General features: G+C 43.2%; 1 pseudogene; it reads right to left on the reverse strand.

Moving 5' to 3' along the window:
• Window positions 1-565: 565 nt before the first annotated feature.
• On the reverse strand, window positions 566-1,733 carry LOC128584681 (solute carrier family 25 member 16-like; annotated as a pseudogene).
• Window positions 1,734-5,710: the final 3,977 nt, after the last annotated feature.

The raw sequence follows: 5,710 nt of genomic DNA on the forward strand, positions 1-5,710 counted from the left end.
GGTACAGTAGATGAAAAGCACACTAGTGTAGGGGCTCCAGGGCCCAGGAAAAAGACCAGGGCTTCATTCAACACATATTTGTCAATTCATTGATAGGGTTTTTTTTTTTTTTTATACTTCAATCCTGGCTGTTTTATAGAACATAAAAATTCAGTTCTCATCATTCTGCAATATAAGCAAGCATGCTTATTTTAATAATAAACAATGTTAGAGTCTTTTAAAAATCATGATTATAATTAAAAGCTAGGAAGAACATGATAAAGCTAATCACAACCTCTTGAACACCATTTTGAAGTTAGTTCTTCCAAATAAAACTCAAAATGGTTTCAAATAACACCATTGTTTAGCAAGCATCAGCTTAGGAATATTTTTTCAGTGTTCTAAGGTACAATGTTTGGCATCAAAAAGAATGGTAAGCTCTTTGATTTGTACTAAAAGTGCTAAAGTACTAAAATACCAGTGGTTCCTGCGACAGGGTAAATATCCTGCTTCGAGTAACATTTGCCCCACATTTTATTTCTCCCTCTCAGAGTTTATTAAGGAAGACAAATCATGATTTTTTTTTTTAGTTGAGGTGAAAAAACTGCTTCATAAATTCATATGCTTGAGAGGGGATGCAACAAATGTAATTAAGAGATAAACCACAATATAATCCTTTTCTAATTCCATGGTGTCCATAGACATACGTCATAGTATCCTGCATGGTAAGGCACTTTTCAAATTCTGGCAGAGAAGTTCCTTTTTTTTTTTTTTTTTTGGTTTTTGGCCAAGGCTGGGTTTGAACCCACCACCTCCGGCATATGGGACCAGCGCCCTACTCCTTGAGCCACAGGCGCCACCCAAAGCAGAGAATTCGCCTAATTGCATTCGCCAAAGAGTTATATCAAATGGATAGGCTATTGTCTGTGCTACTGCTCCAACAACACCACCACAAAGTAAGTTTATGTGAGTTTTCAAAACTTAAAACATTAGGATTGTCTGATGAAGGTCTGCCGAGAAGGGTAGGAGCATGGGAAAGCCCAATACTCTTTAAGGTACCAGAAGTAAAAAATGAAACACCTGGGCGGCGCCTGTGGCTCAAGGAGTAGGGCGCTGGTCCCATATGCCGGAGGTGGTGGGTTCAAACCCAGCCCCGGCCAAAAACCACAAAAAAAAAAAAAAAAAAGAAACACCTGCATGTGGAGCCATTCCTACTATAGTAGGCATCAGGCCTGTGTAAAATCCAAGGAAACCACCTTCCTTTGCATAAATTGTTTTGAATGCATGAATAATTCCTGTATAGGTGTGTTCCCTTTTCACCTGGAATGCTAACCATGTCAAGAGGGTAAGTACAGGTAACTGCTGTCATACCTCCATGGGTCCAGCCATTAATCTGTGCACCTGACCCGAAACTCTCAGCTTTGTAGTAATTAATGTTTTATAATGTTCAACTGCTGTAAACTGGATTGCACCATAGGGAAAGATTCGAATCATCATTGCACCATTTCCTTTATACAATCCAAGGAATCCTTCGTTTTGGGGAACAACACACAATGCAGAAAACACTCCTAAATGCTTATAATGGTGATTGTCAGCTTGTAATAAAACCTTTACTCGATTCAAGGGGCACAGCATCCGGCAAAATGTCGGGCCAGAAAGGAACAAAGCCAGTAGGAATCTCGGCGGGAGGTGGGCCCTGTGGCCCCTGCCGCTTGCGGCATAGCGGAAGGAAAAGGAGGGTCGGCCACAGCCATTAGGACCACAGCCGTCTTAGGAGAGTGAGGGACAAACTTACGAACCACCAGTAAGGATCATAGCTTGAGAAGGCAGTAGGAAAGAGAGAGCCATTAATTGTTTTGGTTTTTTTTCATTCAGTAAATAGTTATTAAGAACTTACCATGCTCCAGCTGCTAGAAACAGGAGTTAGCAAGGAATTAGCCTTGGTGGAGACTCGGTTCACAGGAATGGTCAATGGGACAAATTTGGTCCCTGGCTTTTTTTTTTGCTTTTTGACTTTACAGACCCTGTTCTGGTTTGCCTGGAGCAGAAGAGAAGCAAAGAAGTGGCAACAGGAGTGGCTTAAAGGGAAAGAAGAGGGAAAGGAAATTCCCAACCTTTACATAGAAGGAAGGAGTGTTCTCATTATTGGGCCACTTGTGTTATGTATAACTTGAGACTCCAGCTTGAGGCATAATGGTACCGGAAAGGCAGTACTAGGCAAACTGAAGGGGGAAGTTAGCTCACACTTGGCCATGGGCCAGTACTGCAGGGTGGAGCCAAAGGACAGACTGAGGCGAGGCCCTGGAGGCCTTGGATAGGACATGCTCAGTCATGACTAAAGCACCAGGAGCTTCCAGTCTGGCAGGTGTAGCTCAGCGAAAGGGAATCCAGTCTGTGTTCAAGAGTCAGAAATGCTTCCTGTCTGGCAGATATGCCCAGCTGTCTGCTTATTGCCTTGTTGCTGTCTGCAGCACAAATCTGGAATGATATCAGGACCCTTCTTGTAATAATTTAACATCACTGTAGCATTTTGTACTTTTTAGAATACTTTTATAGGGCGGCGCCTGTGGCTCAGTGAGTAGGGCGCCGGCCCCATATGCCGAGGGTGGCGGGTTCGGACCCAGCCCCGGCCAAACTGCAACAGAAAAATAGCCGGGCGTTGTGGCGGGCGCCTGTAGTCCCAGCTGCTCGGGAGGCCGAGACAGGAGAATCGCGTAAGCCCAAGAGTTAGAGGTTGCTGTGAGCCGTGTGACGCCACGGCACTCTACCCAAGGGCGGTACAGTGAGACTCTGTCTCCACAAAAAAAAAAAAAAGAATACTTTTATTATTTCATTAAATCCTCTTAACAATCTTGGGAATTAAAGTTCTGTTTATGATTGTCTCACCTTGGTTGAGATGAAGAAGGCCTCTGCCTTGTGTGTGGGGAATTTTCCATGCGTAGTTGTGATTTTCTTTTCCCCTTTTAAGCAGAAAAGCACAGTCATACTCGCTGGGTTTAGATAGCAACAGTGTTTTAGTTTAAAATAAACGGTGGATCAGATCATTTTGTACTGCTTGGTCCAGTTTGACCAGACAAACATTTTTATTTCTAGTATTGCTATTTTCTCCCTAAGCAAGATAATGTCTGGAGCCAAGGAAATTTAAGAAATACAACTCCCCCCTACCCCAGCCCTAGGGAGAGAGAGATGGAGTAGCTGCCCTTGCCCTGGTGCCAGGGGTAGAATAATATAGGAGGATAAACCACAAGCAAATATGAGGCCACATTTTGATTGTTTAAGTGATTCGCTTGAAACTTGTCCTATCTTGACTTCCCTTATGAAAACAAGATAACTATCTAAAACTTAGAGCTATGAAATCGCTGCCCAAACTGGGGAGAGCCCTTCAAACTGGTCAACACCTCATCTGCCCTACAAAGGAATGGCCGGATCTAGAGCTTTCTACCTTACAGAAATCTCAGGTAGAGATTAGAATTCGGATACTTGGTGCTGTTTGCTATTTCTGTTTTTTTTCCTTTTGTGTCACATGTATTCAATAAATACACTTTTTTCCTTTTCTAGTACCTACAGTTTAAATACTTAATTCAATAAAACCATGTGATAGGGCAAGAAAGAACAAAGCTAGATTGCTTTCAAATTGATTCACTCAATTTAATTTTAATTCAGAAGCTATTCTTCAATAAGTGGGTACTTTTGGCTACTTTCATAAATAGAAAACCTGATTTTCGAAGAGACCCCGATTGTCAAAGAGACCGGCACTGGAACAAAGCGACTTAGCCATAATTACTGAGAATGGCTAGTATCCAGATCTCCTGATACTTAATCACCACTACCATTGTTTGCTGAATGAACCAGGCACTCACTCATATTATCTCTAATCCTTATAATAACACTCATGGTAAGTATTTTTTCATTTTTTCAAATTAATATGAGGGTACATTGTTCTCACTTCCAGGGTAAAGTTCCATTTGTAGACGAGCCCCTCACCCAGGGGGTGTGCTATACACCCTCACAATGTGCGCATTGGATGAGATGCTGCCTCATGCCCTTCCTCCTCCTGCCAAATGTCTCCCCCCCTCCCCTCACCCTTCCATCTACCCCCAAACTGGACTATATTAGAGTTTTATTGGTTTTTTCTTTGAGACAGAACCTCAAGCTGTTGCCTTGGGTAGAGTGCGGTGGCATCACAGCTCACAGCAACCTCCAACTCCTGGGCTCAAGGGATTCTCCTGCCTCCACCTCCCAAGTAGCTGGGACTACAGGCGCCTGCCACAATACCTGGCTATTTTTTGGTTGCAGCTGTCATTGTTCGGTGGGCCCGGGTTGTATTTGAACCCCCAGCTCAGGTGTATGTGGCTGGCTACTTAGCTGCTTGAGCCACAGGCGCTGAGCTGTGTTTTATTGTTCTTATGTGCATATTAATTTTTTATATATTGATTTCATATTAGTATGGCATATATTAGATATTTATTTTTCCATTCTTGTGATACTTTACTAAGAAGAATGTATTTTAACTCCATCCTGATAAATGTAAAAGATGTAAAGTCAGAGTTTCATTTTGTTGCCCTCGGTAGAGTGCTGTGGTGTCACAGCTCACAGCAACCTCCAGCTCTTGGGCTCAGCTGATTCTCTTGCCTAGTCTCCTGAGTAGCTGGGACTACAGGTGCCTGCCACAACACCTGGCTATTTTTTTTTTGTTGTTGTAGTTTGGCCGGGGCGGAACCTGCCACCCTGGGTTTATGCGGCCCAGCACCCTACTCACTGAGCCACAGGCACCGCCCAAGTCTCCATCTTTCTTAATGGCTGAATAATATTCCATGATTATACATATACCACAGTTTGTTGATCCATTGATGGGTTGAAGGGCACTTAGGTTGCTTCCACAACATGGCGATTATGAATTGAGACTTTTGGTAAGTATTATTAACTTCATTTAAAGGCAAACAAACTGAAATTTAGAAAAATTGAGCCCGGTGTTGTGGAGGGCGCCTGTAGTCCCAGCTGTTCAGGAGGCTGAGGCAAGAGAATCAGCTAAGCCCATGAGTTGGATGTTGCTGTGAGCTGTGACACCACAGCACTCTACCAAGGGCAACAAAGAGACTCTGTTTCTAACAAAAAAAAAGTGGGGGGGCGGTGCCTGTGGCTCAGTGAGTAGGGTGCCGGCCCCATATACCGAGGGTGGCGGGTTCAAACCCAGCCCCAGCCAAACTGCAACCAAAAAATAGCTTGGCGTTGTGGTGGGTGCCTGTAGTCCCAGCTGCTCAGGAGGCTGAGGCAGGAGAATCATGTAAGCCCAAGAGCTGGAGTTTGCTGTGAGTCCTGTGACGTCATGGCACTCTACTGAGGGTGGTAAAATGAGACTCTGTCTCTACAAAAAAAAAAAAAAAAAGAAAAATTGAATAATTTTCCATGGTACCCTATTTAGGAAGTGGAAGAGCTTGAATCTGATTCCTGATTTTTATGGGTTTAAAGTACATGCTTTTTCTATTCTGTTATACTTCCACTCTCTGCATTACAGCTGGTCAATAATTTCTCTTCTCTGGTTTTGTATTAAATGTGCATAAATGGCGCCTGTGGCTCAAAGGAGTAGGGCGCAGGCCCCATATGCCAGAGGTGGTGGGTTCAAACCCAGCTCTGGCCAAAAACTGCAAAAAAATTAAAAAAAAAAAGTGCATAAGTAAGAATATCCAAAATAACTTATCTTGGAAGAACAGTTATCCAAGATACGAAGATA

This window comes from Nycticebus coucang, chromosome 4 (assembly GCF_027406575.1).
Source record: "Nycticebus coucang isolate mNycCou1 chromosome 4, mNycCou1.pri, whole genome shotgun sequence".
Lineage (NCBI taxonomy): Eukaryota > Metazoa > Chordata > Mammalia > Primates > Lorisidae > Nycticebus > Nycticebus coucang.